The sequence below is a fragment of the Coregonus lavaretus genome (genome assembly GCF_964263955.1).
Source record: "Coregonus lavaretus genome assembly, chromosome: 21".
Taxonomy (NCBI): Eukaryota; Metazoa; Chordata; class Actinopteri; order Salmoniformes; family Salmonidae; genus Coregonus; species Coregonus lavaretus.
In genome coordinates, this window is record NC_140008.1 from 6,963,370 (window position 1) to 6,985,889 (window position 22,520).

General features: G+C 44.2%; 1 protein-coding gene across 1 annotated transcript in view; it reads left to right on the forward strand.

The window, feature by feature from the left end:
• Nucleotides 1-9,032: 9,032 nt before the first annotated feature.
• LOC311148729 (unconventional myosin-IXAa-like) overlaps nt 9,033-22,520 on the forward strand; it is a 206,571-nt gene continuing 193,083 nt past the window's right edge. The window contains exon 1 of the mRNA XM_084185703.1: nt 9,033-9,325. The gene's annotated coding sequence lies outside the window, so the exon portion shown is untranslated. The remainder of the gene's footprint in view (nt 9,326-22,520) is intronic.

Consider the following 22,520-nt stretch of genomic DNA (forward strand, 5'->3'; position numbering starts at 1 on the left):
GCTGTTACTGCCTCCTTAGAACCACGGCTGAGAGCTGTTACTGCCTCCTGAGGCCTTAGAACCACGGCTGAGTGCTGTTACTGCCTCCTTAGAACCACAACTGAGTGATGTTACTGCCTCCTGAGGCCTTAGAACCACGGCTGAGTGATGTTACTGCCTCCTGAGGCCTTAGAACCACGGCTGAGTGCTGTTACTGCCTCCTGAGGCCTTAGAACCACGTCTGAGTGCTGTTACTGTATCCTTAGAACCACGGCTGAGAACTGTTACTGCCTCCTTAGAACCACGGCTGAGAGCTGTTACTGCCTCCTGAGGCTTTAGAACCACGGCTGAGTGCTGTTACTGCCTCCTTAGAACCACAGCTGAGAGCTGTTACTGCCTCCTTAGAACCACGACTGAGAGCTGTTACTGCTTCCTTTTGGATCTGCCTTCCTCTTTCCCCGCCACCATCAGGATGCTAAACTACAATACCACCACATATGGGCGGCCCTTATTCTGTCGGCAAACCCTATTCTCACACACTTTGATTTCTTTACTTTATGAAAAGCCCTCTGATCATAACTGTTTTGTTAACTGTTTTGAGTGCATGGGATTTCCCACAATTTGCCAAACCATTTGAGAAAATGGACCACATTCAGGCTCACCTGTTTCCTTTATTTAGTGTGTGGCGTGTTTCGGAAACTACCGGAAAGCCTTTGGTTTATGTGCTCTAGGTGTGTGTTTTTTTGTGTGGGATTGTGTAATGTTGGTTTATTTTTTTAAATCACATGGACCTCAACCTTTGTATCCCCTTTCACTGGGGTTTTGTCCAATTCTGCCATACTGGTATTGGCATCTGCCTGCAAAACAAAAGAACGTTACAATTCGATGTTCCACTGCAGTAACCCCATACAGAAACCAGCTACCTGCATTACCCCCTGGACCAAAACTAACCCTGACAACCTGCACCTCCCTACTTCCTGTGAAGGGAGGCCATCACGAGGTGTGTGCCTTGTCTGAGAGAGCGAATTGGAACAGAAAGGGGTAGAGCTGACAGAGGGTCAATTCATGTGTATTTCTGTTATTGATATTAACAATCTGTGGAATACATAACCTGTTTAACAGCTCATCTATGGAAATGTAACCTCAACTTCACAAGTATAGAGAAGTGAAAAATGTGACTTGAGCTCTGTTGTCATTGATGTGATACTAGCCCATACACTCTAATCTTTCCATTACTTTGTTTTGTTATAATGGTATAATGAGATGATAACTTTGGAATGAAAACTTATCTCATAGGAACGTTTCGTCTCGTCCTGAGGTACTCTCTGTGTAGGTTTCTCTTTGACCCCAGAGACTGAATCACTATTGTTAGATATTACTGCACTGTCGGAGCTAGAAACACAAGCATTTCGCTACAACCGCAATAACATCTGCTAAACACGTGTATGTGACCAATAAATGTGATTTGCTTTTGAGTCACCTAGGTGATCACTGAGGGTTGGAGCCTTTGCCTGCTTTACCACAGGACCTGTAAGAAAAGGCTCCACCCCTCAGATCAGAAGATGTGTTCTGTGCCACAGGGGCCCATTAAGAGGGAACCCTGGCTGCTAAATGGGAATAAACTGGGAAGTTCTGAAGATCTACTTATTTCTATCAAGTGAATTGACCTATCAAATGAATACACAAACATTGACAAACATTTGTATTGGTTTTCTTTGATTTAAAACAGTGGATGAGACAATCTACAGGCTATGGGCTATGCATGTTAAATTGGCAACAGAATGGATCGGAGGCTTGAGAAAAAAGCAGATTCTACACAAAACACATTATCTCGGTAGCAAGTTGACAGAAGTTTGCTGTCAGCCTGGCGCGCTGCTCGGAAAACATTCTGCGCTCTGATTGGTTTTACGCTGAAAATAATTATGTGCAGTGATAGGCTTGAATGTACAACGACCCAGGGTAGCTTAAAGCGACAGCTACCCTGAGTGCACTCTGACTTGACCATCTACCGGGGAGCGTGTTCTACCTTGAGAGTACAGGTGTGTTCCATCTCTCTAACCTGGAGAGTACAGGTGTGTTCCATCTCTCTAACCTGGAGAGTACAGGTGTGTTCCATCTCTCTAACCTGGAGAGTACAGGTGTGTTCCATCTCTCTAACCTGGAGAGTACAGGTGTGTTCCATCTCTCTAACCTGGAGAGTACAGGTGTGTTCCATCTCTCTAACCTGGAGAGTACAGGTGTGTTCCATCTCTCTAACCTGGAGAGTACAGGTGTGTTCCATCTCTCTAACCTGGAGAGTACATACACAACTGTGAAGCAGCAAAGCCCTTGCTGTGGCAGTTTGGTTGGGGAAGGAGCAGGAACTGGAGAGACAACCGGGTTGAGTTGAAAATATCTCGTTGTAATATTGAGTGTTGGGTCTGAAACCAGTTGATCTACAGGTAAAATCCATTAGTCTCACGACTTTCACCAGAGGAACACGCCGCTATGGGGGATTTCACCCCTCCCCCCCTCTCTAACCTGGTCTGGTCCCATTGTTCACACCTCACCTTGTAGGAAACAGACACGAGGAGGCAGACACCGTGACAGCTTGTTGATGCTCATAGTGCCCTCGGGACATGTCGACAGAGAGGCAGTCGTGTCCTGAACCATGTAATGCCCCACAAACGTTTGTTATCGAACAACACCACTGCAACATTGAGAAGACCACAGAACATGGCAGAGAAGAGGCCATTTTTACACTATAATCAAGCACTATTTTGACGTAACCCCAAAGCTTCATGTTCTCGTAACCAGGGTTGTGTAGGGTCAACCACGTTGTGACCCACACAACCCTGTTTTTCAGAGGTGTGCGAGAGGCGAGAGGATTTCTCCGCCATTTTCCAGACCATTTCTGACATAACCCCAAGCCTATTCATGTCCTCATACTCAACCGTGTTTGGGTTCTTGTGCTATAGCCACACAATAACCCCTGTCATTGGTAGGCTGACTTTGGGATTACCACAAATAATCATATCCTCACATTGTTCTCCTGGGCTGGGATTGGCTGGGAGCCAGGAAGGGGAGGGCCAGATCCACTGCTGCTGCCTGTGCAACAATTAACAACATGTAACTGATTGAATAATAGATGGGATTTCGAGTAGAATTTATAATGTCATGTTGACATTCCGTCATACAGTTGGCTTGTGAATAGGCTACTACATTCTCAGATGTATTGTAAATGCAATTGATGTTGGAGATATTGATATCAACATTTAAAGACGGCTGAGCCTCATTCAATGTGAAACATTAGATCGTTAAGAGTTAATTTGATTAAAGGAACTAGGACAATATTACTGATTTGGCCATTGTTGCTCATATAATTAACAAGAGAACAAAATACTACCCATTCTGTTGCTTTACTAAAGTATTTCTTTTTCAACAAATAGCCATATTGTTGTGACATACTCTGTGAAGGTGACTGACTAATGTTAGGTGTCCAATATTCTTTCTTTAGACTCTTAATTGTTTGGCATCTCGAAAAAGGAGGCTTGTGTTGTAACAGTTAGTTGGAGGCCCACTCGGGCCTGCTCCGAAGGCTTTTATTGGTCCTATAAACCTTAACGTGGTGGCAGTAGGGGCTGTGTGCTCCTGGTGAAATATCGGAGCCCGATGGGGATGGCCACCCATCACCCAGAGGGTGGCATGGCTCCAGAGACAGTCAATCTGAGAAGCACCAGACCTGACGACAGACTACCATCCCCAGCCCCTCTCACTGCTCTGCCCTGCCATGCGTTCACTCCACTTTGTGTGGTTCCACTCCTATTGTTTACTTACTTAACTGTATGACGTGGCAGCATACAGGGAGCATAGAGGGAGCATACAGTTGTCTTTAGTTCATGATTTATTTTATCTGCTGGGGGTGTTTTAATGGTGGTCCACTCTTTGACTGCCATCTTTTGACTTTAAAAGTAATTTCGGAATGTCCCATGGAATCACTTTCAGGTAGTCAGGCTGTTCCTGGAAATTTGTGGCAGGTGTCTGTATGTATGTGTCATGAAACTGTAGACATCAGAGTTTCATGACACATCATTTCTCCAACAGTTTCATGACTCAAACATACAGACATCTAACAACCGATATGAGTGTCAGGTAACAATCCCTGTGCTGAAACTCATCTCTCCCTGACTCCCTTCCCGTCCACAGAATAAAGTTATCCAATGACAAATCAGGGGGTGGCATGGCTCCAGAGACAGTAAATCTGAGAAGCCCCAGGCCTGACGATGGACTACTATCCCCAGCCCCTCTCACTGCTCTGCTCTGCCATGCTTTCACTCCCCCGTGTGTGCTTCCACTCCCTAACAGAGGGTTAGGGTAGATATTTCATATCTTTGAATGAATTCTGCATTAGAAAATTTGAGTATTCAACAATGCTGTGGTATATAGCAGGACACAGGGGGGTTGGGAAGTGAATGTATTGATGTTTATGTTATCTGGGTTGGTTCTGTTTTGGAGGAAGAAGTTAATGATTACGTTTGTTGTGCCGGAATGCATTTGCTCCATTGTTTGTTGACGTTTTTGTTTGGCAGCCCACTCTTTGCTTTCATCTTCCAGAGTGTGGCTTTAATAGTAATTTGGGAAGTGAGGATAGTCCCATGGAATTACATCCCGGTAGTCATGCTGTTCATGGGACATTTTGGAGAGTATCAGGATGGGGCATATAGTGTTGGGAAATTATGGATTCGTTTGGGAATTATTTCACACATACACACAATGCTACTGTTTTTTTCAGGTCCATCCCGAACAAAGACTGTTTTGATCCGTTTTGGATTCTCTGTGACATGAGAGGTCTTTGGTATGAACCTCTGTACCTATTGTCCCTCCTGGGCGCCACCCACTGCGCTCAGATAATGTGGCCTTTTCATGTAAAGCACCTGTCAATTTGGACAGTGATGCTAGTCTGCCTTGAATGTGTGGAATGGGGCCCCTTGGTGCAGGGGAGTTGTATTCCAATTTACAGAGCCAAAGGGAGGATTTCCTTTTCAAAATGTCAGCCATGGAATATATGTCACAGGGCTTGGAAATCAATCCCCTGAAAAACAGGTGGGATGTTTTTTGAAAACCCTGAAGAGGAGTTCATTTAACCATACATTCCACAGTACTGTATACAAGTGTCAACCTGATGACAACGGATGTGACATTTTCTATCATACAGTACCAGTCAAATGTTTGGACACATCTACTCATTCAAGGGTTTTTCTTTATTTGAACTACTTTCTACATTGTAGAATAATAGTGAAGACATCAAAACTATGAAATAACACGTGGAATAATGTAGTAACTAAAAAAGTGTTAAACAAATCCAAATATATTTTCTATTTGAGATTCTTTAAATAACCCCCCTTTGCCTTGATGACAGCTGTGCACACTCTATTATTCTACAATGTAAAAATAAAGAAAAACCATTAAATGAGTAGATGTCCAAACTTTTGACTGGTACTGTATATGAAATAGAATAGTCAACGTCATGAAGCCGTGAGAAGCCCTGGAGCAGTTCCTCTAAATCTCCTCAACAATGCTCGCTGGAGGTATGTGTACAGTACTGTATTACATTTTAGTCATTTAGCCGACGCTCTTATCCAGAGCGACTTACAGTTAGTGAGTGCATACATTTTTATTTATTTTTTCATACTCCCCGTGGGAATCGAACTCAAAACCCTGCCGTTGCAAACACCATGCTCTACCAACTGAGCTACATCCCTGCCGGCCATTCCCTCTCCTACCCTGGACGACACTGGGCCAATTTGTGCGCCGCCCCATGGGTCTCCCAGTCGCGGCCGGCTATGACAGATCTCTAGTGGCACAGCTAGCACTGCGATGCAGTGCCTTAGACCACTGCACCACTCGGGAGGCCAACTGTATGGTGTGGACTGCTTGTAGTAGTCTCATCCACTTGGAACAGTAGCACACCTTCCACTACTTGTTTTTATTTATTTTATTTTATTTAACCTTTTATTTAACTATGCAAGTCAGTTAAGTACAAAATCTTATTTACAATGACGACCTACCAAAAGGCCTCCTGCGGGGATTAAAAAATAAAATACAAATATAGGACAAAACACACATCACGACAAGAGAGACACCACAGCATTACATAAAGAGAGACATTTACATTTTAGTCATTTAGCAGACGCTCTTATCCAGAGCGACTTACAGGAGCAATTAGGGTTAAGTGCCTTGCTCAAGGGCACATCGACAGATTTTTCACCTAGTCGGCTCGGGGATTAGAACCAGCGACCTTTCGGTTACTGGCACAACGCTCTTAACCACTAAGCTACCTGCCGCCCCAGAGACCTAAGACTACACCCTGTGGTTCTAAAGAAAACTAACAAACAAACACTGGAATAATATTTTACACTGAAATCATCTTTAACGCTGAAATCATCAAGCTCATAAAATACATTTGTTCATTTAAATGTTTAAGCTCATTGGAAAGGAAGTGGGCGCTAAGTAGGGAATACTGTACCTGGCTGGGAATATTCATCAACATGTTTTGCATAACAGCAACCTGTCGACACAAGTCCAAGCATAAAACCAGATTATGAGTCAGTTCCCACGACTACACATATTGCACACGCTTATACACAGACTGAGGCCGACAATTTTGTTCTGATGTGTTTTTCTGGTGCGGTCTGGACATGCCTTGATTTCAACGTCCACTGACGTTGATTTTTGGTCCAGTATGGACCAAATCTCAACCAATCATAGACATCTATATTTCACAAGTTTGAACAGAACAGTACATCACAGTAGATACAGTACAGTAGAGCACAGTAAAGTATAGTATATTACAGTATAATGTACTGTATTGTACTCTACTCTACAGTACTCTACTCAATTAAACTCTACTGTACTCTACTCAATTAAACTACTGTACTCTGCTGTACTCCACTCTACTGAATTAAACTACTGTACTCTACTGTACTCCACTCTACTGAATTAAACTCTACTGTACTCTACTGTACTCCACTCTACTGAATAAAATTATACTGTTCTGTACCGTAATGAACAGTTCTCTACTGTGGTCTACTGTGCTATACTGAACTGTAAACAGCCCAGACGTCTATGATTCGTTCAGATTTGGTCTGGTCCGAAACAACCAAATGTGTACTTGTTTGGGGGCGGAGCTCATTAGAATAATACCCAGCATGCTTTGCAGGTGTTTGTTCTTACGTTTACATTTTGGTCATTCAGCAAACGCTCTTATCCAGAGCGACTTACAGTCAGTGCATTCAACTAAGATAGATAAACAACAACATATCACATTCATAGCAAGAAAAAAAAAAATTTCTGTAATCTTTACAGAGAATGGTATTGTAGTTGAAGAAGTGACTACTTTGAGCATCATAGCTGCCAGTTTTAAAGCTTTTGAAAAAGCTAACATAAGTGCATGTGGCAGATGGGAGCAATACTAAATATTCTGTTGCAATCTTCAGTTGGCTCCTCTTCCCTTTATTAAATCGATTTAGCTGAAAATAATGATTGTGATGTAATGCTTACTTCATTGAAAATGTATGTGCAGTTGAAAATTGGCCATAGAATCAATGACCAAAGAAAATGTCATTTACAGACGTTTGAAAATATGTATTTTCAACTTTCATTCAGAACCGAAAATTAACCTGATTTCAAGGTCCGGAAAATACTCATTTTCAATGTCTGGAAAATATGTATTTTCACCTTTCATTCAGAACCTGAAATGAACCTAACTTTACCATCTGGAAGATATGTATTTTAGATGTCTTTCCAAACCTCATTTTGCTTACTGGGTTGCTGCGGATGAGTAATTGCAGTAATTGCATCTTTCGCTGGTTGAGACAATTTGTTTTGATTGCCAATAAAAAGAACCCATGATAATTCAACTACAATTATTATATCTACTACTAATATTATAACTACTACTATTACTTACGTGGTCCTCTGTAGCTCAGCTGGTAGAGCACGGCGCTTGTAACGCCAAGGTAGTGGGTTCGATCCCCGGGACCACCCATACACAAATAAAATAAAATAAAAAAAATAATCATGCACGCATGACTGTAAGTCGCTTTGGATAAAAGCGTCTGCTAAATGGCATATTATACTATAACTACTACTATTATTATAACTGCTACTATTATAACTATTACTATGACTGCTACTACTACACCTCATTATTGTCCACCACAAATAACCAAAGTCATAAACATCATCACAATCCTTAAAATAACACTATAGTACTGTCAACATAATTTCCCGAATTTGCTCCGAATAGCACTACCACAATGAAGCATTTTTCCCCTCAGGAACTTAGAATAGATTCCACACCAAACCAGCGTTTAATAATATATTTTTGCTCAATCATATTGTCAGTTAGCTAGTTAATTGAAACATACTGTAGTAGTGTGGCTGTGCGTTGAGATGCTGCTGACCTTTAGATGTATAGCTTCTGTCTTGACGTATAAGACAGGGTGAGCCTGGAGCCAGAGAGAGCAGCTGTAATTAGTGGATGTGCCTCACATTATAAACACTTATCACCCTGAGCGCAGCTCTGGCATGGGTCATATTCATTTCACCAAACGGAAGAAAATGGACAAACAGGGAGGAACTACCTGAACTTGTCCAAAAGCAAATGCTCGTTTTCATTTTTCACTGCAAAACCTTTTGCTACACTGTGCCCTAATGCATACGAACCTATTTATTCATAAGTAGATTTGTACAGACTGTTTTTGAATGGGGAATGATAGCGATTAGTTGTGCTTTGATATACAAGACCAGGATAAAACAGGACCATATCTCTCTGGATGTTGATCGGCATGGCATATATCTCTAGCCTGGGATACTATAGGCTACAGAAAACGCAGAAAGCTCTTAATGTTGTTAATTTATGTTAATTTCCAGGTAGGCCTACAATAGCGTACCCAGGTTGTATTTTTCTGTAGACCCCTCCCTCGTTGCCGCCCATTCCCACCACAACTCCCTCTCACGGAGGTGTAGGCTACCCTCCACAATATTAACTAGAGCGCGCAATGCGCGTGCTCAGCAGTTCACACCGATTAACAGAAGAAAAATCCAAGCATCTGCGAGCGACGTGAGACGGAGCTCAATATCCAATATTCTGAGAAAATATTCAAGAAATTGTGATTATCTCGAGCTACTGTATATGAAACCTGGAGTTAAATAAGATTTATATTGAAGAAGCTAACCAGGGGTTGCGGTTTGGAAAGCAGAGACATTTTCATTCGTGGAAATTGAATTAGTATGAGTTGAGTGCAGTAACGTTATTTGTAAGCAGACAGAGTGTGGAGAGGAGTGAATTCAAGCAACAGTAGAGGTAAGCCTGTTTGATAACATCACTCACACACAAGGACATTTTATACGGTCTATGACGAGGGCGGTGCTTTTCTTCACGAAACAAACGTCAAATCTACTCAACTGCCCCTTGTGCAAAGCCACTGTATATTGTCATCAAGTCGAATGTCAAATCGCTCTTGCAAGCTGCTGCATAGCGTACGCTGAATGGCCCAACTATCGTGTCCATTCAGTTGCAACACAGAGACGTTTCGTGGGCTATTATGTCGGAAATAACGTGACACATTTAGCCTAGAGTAGACTACAACGTTCAGGCTTTCTTTACGTTTGGTTACGTGGTCGAAAACCAGCAGCTCAGTCACCCTAAAAGGCTCGAAGAAGCATCATTCTCACCCCGTTGCCTTTGATAATGTCATTGATGTTGTTTTCTCAAACACAGTGAAAATTCAACATATATTTCTCAAACTGCTGGCACTCTTTGACATGCATTGTTGTACACATGGAGCCACTGCGTTATTTGCCACTGGTCAACCGGGCTTATTCAGTGAGGTTTTGTTTTGGAGATAGATATGCTTGGAGGATGATTGCATCAGAGCAACACTGCATTCATTATCTATCTACAGTAACTGTATAATATATTTATTGTAGCATCATGCCATTTTCTTTTAAGGAATCATGTCCATACTCTACAAAGCACATGGGGTAGTTGAACATCTTTTGATGCAAACCTGAATTGAATTAACCCTCATGTCTTAAGCACTAGGGGAAAAAAAACATCAAGCTATTCAGCAAAGACCTCCATGTGACTGCAGAAGAAGAGAGCTCCAAACTTGGCTTACCTCTGCAGGGAATATGGTATCGTACTCCTAGCTCATAGTCCACTCATTGTCCCATAGTTGGGGAAGCCAAAGGCGTAGAGACCCACCCACCCCTCCAACTATTAATTGCAGACATTGAGCAACCGTCCTATCAAAGCCCATGTCGCTATGGGCCTTGGGTAATCCTCTTGAAATACCACAGTGATGTCATTCTTCTCAGCAGGGCAGAAGTGCTAAAGTCATTATGGCGTGGAAAGGTGATATCTCCTCATAATAAAATTTACGTCCAACGGTATCCATTTACAGCTAGGCGTTTATGGCGATTAACGGTATCCATTTACAACTAGGCGTTTATGGCGATTAACGGTATCCATTTACAACTAGGCGTTTATGGCGATTAACGGTATCCATTTACAGCTAGGCGTTTATGGCGATTAACGGTATCCATTTACAGCTAGGCGTTTATGGCGATTAACGGTATCCATTTACAGCTAGGCGTTTATGGCGATTAACGGTATCCATTTACAGCTAGGCGTTTATGGCGATTAACGGTATCCATTTACAGCTAGGCGTTTATGGCGAGAGTTCAGTTCATGTTTCACAAACTCACACTGCTAGCCTGACAGGGAACTACCCAAAATGTTAATTAAAGAAAAGATTCACCCATTTCGAATATTATATTGTTTTTGTTCATCTCTGAGTGATGTTCTATCGATTCCCCACGTTATTGAAATCAAATGGAATGACTAACCCAATGGAGGTGGTGTCAGTTCTGTTTTAGTGATAACACAGTGGAGGTGGTGTCAGTTCTGTTTCAGTGATAACACAGTGGAGGTGGTGTCAGTTCTGTTTCAGTGATAACACAGTGGAGGTGGTGTCAGTTCTGTTTTAGTGATAACCCAGTGGAGTTGGTGTCAGTTCTGTTTCAGTGATAACCCAGTGGAGGTGGTGTCAGTTCTGTTTCAGTGATAACCCAGTGGAGGTGGTGTCAGTTCTGTTTCAGTGATAACCCAGTGGAGGTGGTGTCAGTTCTGTTTCAGTGATAACCCAGTGGAGGTGGTGTCAGTTCTGTTTCAGTGATAACCCAGTGGAGGTGGTGTCAGTTCTGTTTCAGTGATAACCCAGTGGAGGTGAGGTGGTGTCAGTTCTGTTTCAGTGATAACCCAGTGGAGGTGGTGTCAGTTCTGTTTCAGTGATAACCCAGTGGAGGTGAGGTGGTGTCAGTTCTGTTTCAGTGATAACCCAGTGGAGGTGGTGTCAGTTCTGTTTCAGTAACCTACTGGCCCCTGGCATGCACTACTAAGCAGTTACTCAGGTGACAAGTCACAACAGTTTACGAGATTTGTCACATCACGATGTGTCAGTTTGGCCTCGGCTAGCACTTATAGCCCATGCTTTTGAACATGTAAAGTATTTTCAAAGAGGCATTCATTTACCCCTTTTTTCCAAATTGGCCCAAGCACTGTATTACATTTAGCTTTAATATGGTTAGAAAACGTATGGGAAAATGAATTTGATTAAGCCTGCATCCGCCTAAGCTATGATTGAATGTATGAAACCTTATTTATTCTTCTGTAATTAATTTAGTCAGCGTTAGCCTACGGGGCATTTAACAGTCAAAGCGGAACTAAAGGAATGTTTAAAGAAGAAATAAACAAATCGGACTGCTTCCCACCGTATCTGTCCAAAGATATTAGATTCATTTCCCTGTTCCGAGAGCGCTTTTCAAAGGACAATGTGTCACTGGCACAGATTGTTAGTGTGATATCAGCATTTTGTTTGATTCCAACATGGCCTGATTCTTATTGAGGTACTCGTTTCTTGTCTGTCGGCTGCTCAAAACTGGGCCTAAAGTGATTCTCTTTATGTATTATATCATACTATTACTGTATCTATTTATCTACTTGTAGCCATCACTTAACCTAAATATTATGGTTGCAAGAAGATCAAGCAATTCTTCCTTTACAGTAGGTAGGTATTGTTAAGCAACAATGTTCCCTCTGTGATGTTGTTCGACAGTCTCCATCTCTGTGAGGATACAGCCATGTTGACACAGAGAAAGAGAGCCAATGCTAATGTGTCTGTCTTGCTACGTATATTCCTCTTTGGCATCGGCCAGCAGCTGGCGAGGGGGAGGGAGGAGGGCAGTGGGCACTCCCCCTGGCACAGCTCTGTCAGAACATGGCAGTGCCCAATGGCTGCTCTCTATCTCCTGTCTACAGATGGAAAGAGAGAGAGAGGGAGTGATAGAGAGAGAGAGAGAGGAAGGGAGTGATGAGAGAGAGAGAGGGAGTGATGAGAGAGGGAGTGATGAGAGAGGGAGTGATGAGAGAGAGAGAGAGGAAGTGATGAGAGAGAGAGAGGGAGTGATGAGAGAGGGAGTGATGAGAGAGAGAGAGAGGGAGTGATGAGAGAGAGAGAGAGGGAGTGATGAGAGAGAGAGAGAGGGAGTGATGAGAGGGAGGGAGTGATGAGAGAGAGAGAGAGGGAGTGATGAGAGAGAGAGGGAGTGATGAGAGAGAGAGAGGGAGTGATGAGAGAGAGAGAGGGAGTGATGAGAGAGAGAGAGGGAGTGATGAGAGAGAGAGAGGGAGTGATGAGAGAGAGAGAGGGGGAGTGATGAGAGAGAGAGAGAGGGAGTGATGAGAGAGAGAGAGAGGGAGTGATGAGAGAGAGAGAGAGGGAGTGATGAGAGAGAGAGAGGGAGTGATGAGAGAGAGAGAGGGAGTGATGAGAGGGAGTGATGAGCGAGAGAGGGAGTGATGAGCGAGAGAGGGAGTGATGAGCGAGAGAGGGAGTGATGAGCGAGAGAGGGAGTGATGAGCGAGAGAGGGAGTGATGAGAGAGAGAGAGAGGGAGTGATGAGAGAGAGAGAGAGGGAGTGATGAGAGAGAGAGAGAGGGAGTGATGAGAGAGAGAGAGGGAGTGATGAGAGAGAGGGAGTGATGAGAGGGAGGGAGGGAGTGATGAGAGAGAGAGAGGGAGTGATGAGAGAGGGAGTGATGAGAGAGAGAGAGGGAGAGAGAGGGAGTGATGAGAGAGAGAGAGGGAGTGATGAGAGAGAGAGAGGGAGTGATGAGAGAGAGAGAGGGAGTGATGAGAGAGAGAGAGAGGGAGTGATGAGAGAGAGAGAGGGAGTGATGAGAGAGAGAGAGGGAGTGATGAGAGAGAGAGGGAGTGATGAGAGGGAGTGATGAGAGGGAGTGATGAGAGGGAGTGATGAGAGAGAGAGAGAGAGAGGGAGTGATGAGAGAGAGAGGTAGTGATGAGAGAGTGAGGTAGTGATGAGAGAGAGAGAGGTAGTGATGAGGGAGAGAGAGGTAGTGATGAGAGAGAGAGAGGTAGTGATGAGAGAGAGAGGGAGTGATGAGAGAGAGAGAGGGAGTGATGAGGGAGTGATGAGAGAGAGGGAGTGATGAGAGAGAGAGAGGGAGTGATGAGAGAGAGAGAGGGAGTGATGAGAGAGAGAGAGAGGGAGTGATGAGAGAGAGAGAGGGAGTGATGAGAGAGAGAGAGAGGGAGTGATGAGAGAGAGAGAGGGAGTGATGAGAGAGAGAGAGGGAGTGATGAGAGAGAGAGAGGGAGTGATGAGAGAGAGAGGGAGTGATGAGAGAGGGAGTGATGAGAGGGAGTGATGAGAGAGAGAGGGAGTGATGAGAGAGAGAGGGAGTGATGAGAGAGAGAGGGAGTGATGAGAGAGTGAGGTAGTGATGAGAGAGTGAGGTAGTGATGAGAGAGTGAGGTAGTGATGAGAGAGAGTGAGGTAGTGATGAGAGAGTGAGGTAGTGATGAGAGAGTGAGGTAGTGATGAGAGAGTGAGAGGTAGTGATGAGAGAGTGAGAGGGAGTGATGAGAGAGTGAGGTAGTGATGAGAGAGAGAGGTAGTGATGAGAGAGTGAGGTAGTGATGAGAGAGTGAGGTAGTGATGAGAGAGAGAGGGAGTGATGAGAGAGAGAGGGAGTGATGAGAGAGAGAGGTAGTGATGAGAGAGTGAGGTAGTGATGAGAGAGTGAGAGGTAGTGATGAGAGAGTGAGAGGGAGTGATGAGAGAGTGAGGTAGTGATGAGAGAGTGAGGTAGTGATGAGAGAGTGAGGTAGTGATGAGAGAGTGAGGTAGTGATGAGAGAGTGAGGTAGTGATGAGAGAGAGAGGGAGTGATGAGAGAGAGAGGGAGTGATGAGAGAGAGAGGTAGTGATGAGAGAGAGAGGTAGTGATGAGAGAGTGAGGTAGTGATGAGAGAGAGAGGTAGTGATGAGAGAGTGAGGTAGTGATGAGAGAGAGAGGTAGTGATGAGAGAGAGAGAGGTAGTGATGAGAGAGAGAGGTAGTGATGAGAGAGAGAGAGGTAGTGATGAGAGAGAGAGGTAGTGATGAGAGAGAGAGAGGGAGTGATGAGAGAGAGAGAGAGGGAGTGATGAGAGAGAGAGAGAGGGAGTGATGAGAGAGAGAGAGAGGGAGTGATGAGAGAGAGAGAGAGGGAGTGATGAGAGAGAGAGAGAGTGATGAGAGAGAGAGGGAGTGATGAGAGAGAGTGAGTGATGAGAGAGAGAGAGGGAGTGATGAGAGAGAGAGAGGGAGAGGGAGTGATGAGAGAGAGAGAGGGAGAGGGAGTGATGAGAGAGAGAGAGAGGGAGTGATGAGAGAGGGAGTGATGAGAGAGCGAGAGGGAGTGATGAGAGAGAGAGAGGGAGTGATGAGAGAGGGAGTGATGAGAGAGAGGGAGTGACGAGAGAGCGAGAGGGAGTGATGAGAGAGAGAGAGAGAGAGAGAGAGAGGGGGGGAGAGGGCAAAGCGATAAGAGATATGGACAGGCAGAGGGAGACACTGAGAGAGAACAACATATAAAGAACCATGTCAATGGACTCTCCTTTAGGAGCCAGTCCATCAACAGACACACAGACATACCCATGGGAACACAATAGTATTATAGGTTGTCTACCACAGGGACATGTGGTACTGTAGATAACTCTGACATGCAGTACCTTTAATACCTGGGGCACATAACTATGGCTTGGGGGCATACAGACAAAGCATACTGCAATAGCTAGCTCTGGCATGGAGGTCTATAGAAACAGCCTTCTGTATCCAGCCATTTCAACTCCTGTTGTTGATGTTTACCCACTCAGGAAGATCCCTTTGATTCTGTTAAGGCCGTAAGTAGGCGGCTTAGCGTAGCTAGAAGCCAAATCCCAGCTTGCTTGGTTGGACGGCAGCCTCCCCGAAACACACAGGAACAATGGCAGGAGGAGACTCAGAGGATGTGGCGAAAGTCAATAGGGCTTAATGGCCATTGTGACACACAATAACAGTCCTGAATCCCGAGTCTGCCATTGACTGCAATGGGAGCTAAAGTAGTGCTAACAGCAAGAAGTTAGCCTAGCCATTCAATGTAAAAGGAAGAATGAAAAGACAGCTGAAGATATGCTAAAAGAAACTAGCATAGCTTCCTTTTTTAATGGTAAACTAGCGTAGCTCCCTTTTTTTGAAATGGTAAACTATTATAGCTTCCTTTTTTAATGGTAAACTAGCGTAGCTTCCTTTTTTTGAAATGGTAAACTATTATAGCTTCCTTTTTTAATGGTAAACTAGCGTAGCTTCCTTTTAATGGTAAACTAGCATAGCTTCCTTTTTTCATTGAGTGTCTCTTAGCGTCAGTTTATTTACTGAGGAGTTGATTGTAGGTGGTCCATTTGGTCTTTAGTCAGTCAGTTTAGCGGCTAATGCTGATGTTCGCATTGTTGCTCTCACTCCGTAGCTAGCTTATGGATGGAGTTGTTGGTGGGATTGACAGTTCTGACCAGCGCAGCACTTCTGTAAGGCAAATGCGCGCACACACACTCTTCACAAAAAGCTTTGTGGGCAATCAGAAGTCAAATCCTCCCCCTTTCAAATTAGCACCATGTCATATGGGTTTTGAAGGCAACCGATAATTTCACATTTCTCAGTGTTTTGTGGTGAAGACTGTTCACACACTGACAGGGCAGTAACATTATTTAGTGCTTGTGTAATTTCCATTAGCGCTGAATCACTGTCTGTAATAACTACTTATGTCATATTTCTCCTGTACAGTGCTGGCCAGTCTGCAGTACTGGTCTGGACAGAGCTGGCCAGTCTGTGTTGCATTCAGACAGTTAGTTAGTGTGGGTAGTCTGGTACAGTACAGTCATAGGGGGAGGCAGTTTGTTCAGACAGACAGACACTCCTCTCACCCAGACTCCTTAGCAGTGTTGCAGACAGTGTAGTGGAGGGACAGTGTGACAGACATTGGGAGGGCGGTGTCTAGTCAGTCCCCAGGATTGCATTTCTGTGCTGGAACAATGCAGACCAGTGGCTGGGTGTGGCACTGCTAGGACTGGATAGTCTCTCTCTCTCTCTCTCTCTGTCTCTCTCTCTGTCTCTCTCTCTGTCTCTCTCTCTGTCTCTCTCTCTGTGTCTCTGTGTCTCTCTCTCTCTCTCTCTCCATTTCTGTCTCTCTTTATCACACACACCCCCAGCTGATGTGACCTCTGAAAGCTTAGTAATTGTCTGAAGATTCTGTAAAAGTTGTTTTGTCCCCATAATGCAGATGTAAATCAGGGACACTGCACTATAAATACAGCAGGTTACCGGTAGAAAATACTCATTCCTCCTCACACAGTACCCGAGAGAGGACATGTTATGTGCATCTTGGTTAAAAAGGCTAGTTGGAAGATTCCATCTTAGAAACAACACTTCCCATTGTATGTGGAGCCAATGTCACTTTTACCATAGAGTAGGGGACGGCAACAGGCGGCCCGTGGGCCAACCCCTCCCCCACAAATAAAAGAGATGATCGTGTCTCAACGTAATCAAGGTATGAAATGATGTAGGAGTAAGTAGTGGAGTGTATTGTTGGAGTAAGGAGAGGAGTATACAGTGGGGAAAAAAGTATTTAGTCAGCCACCAATTGTGCAAGTTCTCCCACTTAAAAAGATGAGAGGCCTGTAATTTTCATCGTAGGTACACGTCAACTATGACAGACAAAATGAGGAAAAAAAATCCAGAAAATCACATTGTAGGATTTTTAATGAATATATTTGCAAATTATGGTGGAAAATAAGGGTAATAAAGTATTTGGTCAATAACAAAAGTTTCTCAATACTTTGTTATATACCCTTTGTTGGCAATGACACAGGTCAAACGTTTTCTGTAAGTCTTCACAAGGTTTTCACACACTGTTGCTGGTATTTTGGCCCATTCCTCCATGCAGATCTCCCCTAGAGCAGTGATGTTTTGGGGCTGTCGCTGGGCAACACAGACTTTCAACTCCCTCCAAAGATTTTCTATGGGGTTGAGATCTGGAGGCTGGCTAGGCCACTCCAGGACCTTGAAATGCTTCTTACGAAGCCACTCCTTCGTTGCCCGGGCGGTGTGTTTGGGATCATTGTCATGCTGAAAGACCCAGCCACGTTTCATCTTCAATGTCCTTGCTGATGGAAGGAGGTTTTCACTCAAAATCTCACGATACATGGCCCCATTCATTCTTTCCTTTACACGGATCAGTCGTCCTGGTCCCTTTGCAGAAAAACAGCCCCAATGCATGATGTTTCCACCCCCATGCTTCACAGTAGGTATGGTGTTCTTTAGATGCAACTCAGCATTCTTTGTCCTCCAAACACGACGAGTTGAGTTTTTACCAAAAGGTTCTGTTTTGGTTTCATCTGACCATATGACATTCTCCCAATCCTCTTCTGGATCATCCAAATGCACTCTAGCAAACTTCAGACGGGCCTGGACATGTACTGACTTAAGCAGGGGGACACGTCTGGCACTGCAGGATTTGAGTCCCTGGCGGCGTAGTGTGTTACTGATGGTAGGCTTTGTAATTTTGGTCCCAGCTCTCTGCAGGTCATTCACTAGGTCCCCCCTGTGGTTCTGGGATTTTTGCTCACCGTTCTTGTGATAATTTTGCCCCCACGGGGTGAGATCTTGCGTGGAGCCCCAGATCGAGGGAGATTATCAGTGGTCTTGTATGTCTTCCATTTCCTAATAATTGCTCCCACAGTTGATTTCTTCAAACCAAGCTCCTAACCTATTGCAGATTCAGTCTTCCCAGCCTGGTGCAGGTCTACAATTTTGTTTCTGGTGTCCTTTGACAGCTCTTTGGTCTTGGCCATAGTGGAGTTTGGAGTGTGACTGTTTGAGGTTGTGGACAGGTGTCTTTTATACTGATAACAAGTTCAAACAGGTGCCATTAATACAGGTAACGAGTGGAGGACAGAGGAGCCTCTTAAAGAAGAAGTTACAGGTCTGTGAGAGCCAGAAATCTTGCTTGTTTTTAGGTGACCAAATACTTATTTTCCACCATAATTTGCAAATAAATTCATTAAAAATCCTACAATGTGATTTTTCTGGATTTTTTTTCCTCAATTTGTCTGTCATAGTTGATGTGTACCTATGATGAAAATTACAGGCCTCTCTCATCTTTTTAAGTGGGAGAACTTTCACAATTGGTGGCTGACTAAATCCTTTTTTCCCCCACTGTAATGTAGGAGTAAGGAGAGGAGTATAATGTAGGAGTAAGGAGAGGAGTATAATGCAGGAGTAAGGAGAGGAGTATGATGTAGGAGTAAGTAGTGGAGTGTATTGTAGGAGTAAGTAGAGATGTATACTGTAGGAGTAAGTAGTGGAGTGTATTGTAGGAGTAAGTAGAGATGTATACTGTAGGAGTAAGTAGAGGAGTATATACTGTAGGAGTAAGTAGAGGAGTATACTGTAGGAGTAAGTAGTGGAGTGTAATGTAGGAGTAAGTAGTGGAGTGTATTGTAGGAGTAAGTAGAGATGTATACTGTAGGAGTAAGTAGAGGAGTATATAATGTAGGAGTAAGTAGAGGAGTATACTGTAGGAGTAAGTAGAGGAGTATACTGTAGGAGTAAGTAGAGGAGTATATAATGTAGGAGTAAGTAGAGGAGTATAATGTAAGTTCATACACTCGGCCGATACATTCTTCTTTTCACAAAGAGTGTCATGAAATGGGCACAAGAACTGGATGACTGCTTACAGTTAATGAACACGGCTATCTCTCCAATGAAAGGGATGGTGTTTCAGTGCCTCTTTTGAATAATGTAGGGAGATATTGCAGTAAGGGAATGTCATCTATATAGTTGATGAAAGTGGCATTGTCTAACGCCAGCTACAGACGGAGCAGTCTTATTGGCCGGTGGGCACTGTGGCGACGAATGTGATTTGCACGTGGAGCTGCGATGTGACTGGTTGATGTGGCGCTGCTCTGAATTGGCTCACCGTGGAGAGTGCTAACACGAGGTTGGCTGTAAGAGGGTGAGAAGTGTGTGTCTTTATACACACATTCTAGTGTGTGTCTGCGATTCAATTCCCCCTCCACACACAACCCACATTCACACCCATGTCCTTGGCTCTAGCACCCCGCTCTGGCTAAATAAAACCCTTGTTCACTTGTTATCACCTTGACCCCAGCTCTGGACGCACACTCACACACACACACTCACACACTCACACATTCACACTCACACACTCACTCATCCTACTTTTCTCTCACCTCAGTGGCTTAAAACCTCATGTCAAGTCTACAGAAAATCAAACTCCTTAGACAGGGGCTTAGAAGCAAGAGATCGCCAGACTGTACTGTGTGTCTGGGGCTTGTGTTTAGTCAAGTCAATCTCATTAGTCAGTGTATTGGCTGGTTTAAATGACTGGTGGACTAAAGGAAGGCTGTGTAATTGACTGGCGGACTAAAGGATGACTGTGTAAATGACTGGCGGACTATAGGATGACTGTAAATGACTGGCGGACTAAAGGATGACTGTGTAAATGACTGGCGGACTAAAGGATGACTGGTGGACTAAAGGATGACTGTGTAAATGACTGGTGGACTAAAGGATGGCTGTGTAAATGACTGGCGGACTAAAGGATGATTGTGTAAATGACTAGCGGACTAAAGGATGATTGTGTAAATGACTAGCGGACTAAAGGATGACTGTGTAAATGACTGGTGGACTAAAGGATGACTGTGTAAATGACTAGCGGACTAAAGGATGACTGTGTAAATGACTAGCGGACTAAAGGATGACTGTGTAAATGACTGGTGGACTAAAGGATGACTGTGTAAATGACTAGCGGACTAAAGGATGACTGTGTAAATGACTAGCGGACTAAAGGATGACTGTGTAAATGACTGGTGGACTAAAGGATGACTGTGTAAATGACTGGCGGACTAAAGGATGACTGTGTAAATGACTAGCGGACTAAAGGATGACTGTGTAAATGACTAGCGGACTAAAGGATGACTGTGTAAATGACTGGTGGACTAAAGGATGACTGTGTAAATGACTGGCGGACTAAAGGATGGCCCTGTAAGCTCATTTGGTGCCCCGCACGGGCCCTCTACGGTTAATAGGTTCATAACCTAGTCCCCAGGCTTTTTTCACAGAGCATATAAGCCTGGGATATCAACCCCTCAAAGTTGGCCTTACTTGGTGTGACAATGGAATTCTATGTGAGTGACCTTACTGAGTAAAGTATTTGTCATCATTTAATTTCAGCCAAAAAATTCAGGAGATAAAGGTGTTCAAAGTTATAATAATAATAATAATATGCCATTTAGCAGACGCTTTTATCCAAAGCGACTTACAGTCATGCGTGCATACATTTTTTTTGTGTATGGGTGGTCCCCGGGATCGAACCCACTACCCTGGCGTTACAAGCGCCGTGCTCTACCAGCTGAGCTACAGAGGACCACTAAGTTTACCCATTTTGCACACCATACTAAATTATGAGAAATCACTGGAAAAGACAAATGGTTGAGTTTGATATCATTTAAAAGCTTACAAACAGGGTTGTCAACCTATTTTATAATTTATTGAAAATAATGTTTTAGCATAAAAATGTACTTTTTTGAAACTTTAACATAAATGATCGAAAAACACGTAAACATATTTTATTTTCTTGTATACATACCCTATATATACAAAAGTATGTGGACACCCCTTCAAATTAGTGGATTTGGCTATTTCAGCCACACCGTTACAGACAGGTGTATAAAATTGAGCACACAGCCATGCAATCTCCATAGCTAACATTGTCAGTAGAATGGCCTTACTGAAAAGCTCAGTGTCTTTCAACGTGGCACCGTCATAGGATGCCACCTGTCCAACAAGTCAGTTCGTCAAATTTCTGCCCTGCTAGAGCTGCCCCGGTCAACTGTAAGTGCTGTTATTGTGAAGTGGAAACGTCTAGGAGCAACAACGGCTCAGCCGCGAAGTGGTAAGCCACACAAGCTCACAGAATGGGACCGCCGAGTGCTGAAGCGTGTAGCGCGAAAAAATAATCTGTGCTCGGTTGCGACACTCACTACCGAGTTACAAACTGCCTGCGGAAGCAACGTCAGCACATTAACTGTTCGTCGGGAGTTTCATGAAATGGGTTTCCATGGTCGAGCAGCCGCGCACAAGCCTAAGATCACCATGCAATGCCAGGCTAAGCTGGAGTGGTATAAAGCTCGCCGCCATTGGACTCTGGAGCAGTGGAAATGCGTTCTCTGGAGTGATCAATCACACGTCTGGCAGTCTGACTGACAAATCTGGGTTTGGCGGATGCCAGGAGAACGCTACCTGCCCGAATGCAAAGTGCCAACTGTAAAGTTTGGTGGAGGAGGAATAATGGTCTGGGGCTGTTTTTCATGGTTTGGGCTAGGCCCCTTAGTTCCATTGAAGGGAAATCTTAACGCTGCAGCGTACAATTACATTCTAGACGATTCTGTGCTTCCAACTTTGTGGCAACAGTTTGGGGAAGGCCCTTTCCTGTTTCAGCATGACAATGCCCCCGTGCACAAAGCGAGGTCCATACATAAATGGTTTGTCAAGATCGGTGTGGAAGAACTTGACTGACCTGCACAAAACCTCAACCCCATCGAACACCTTTGGGATGAAATGGAACGACGACTGCGAGCCAGGCCTAATCGCCAAACATCAGTGCCCGACCTCACTAATGCTCTTGTGGCTGAATGGAAGCAAGCCCCCGCAGCAATGTTCCAACATCTAGTGGAAAGCCTTCCCAGAATAGTGGAGGCTGTTATAGCAGCAAAGGGGGGACCAACTCCATGCCCATGATTTTGGAATGAGATGTTGGATGAGCAGGTGTCCACATACTTTTGGTCATGTAGTGTATGTAGTAGGTTAGACCCTACTTTACATCATCTGAGGTGTTTGTTTTGTGCCTGTTGAGACGCAACCTGCTCAGATACTCTAGGAACAAGATGAATGGGTTCAAAACCATGGGGGGGGGTGTGCGTGTCTCTGTCTCCCTTGTATGTGCGTGTCCATGTTAGCACGTGTATGTGTTTGTGTGTGTTCTTGCATACAGGGGCCAGGGCAGAAGGGCACCACTTAGAGCTTCAGTCTCAT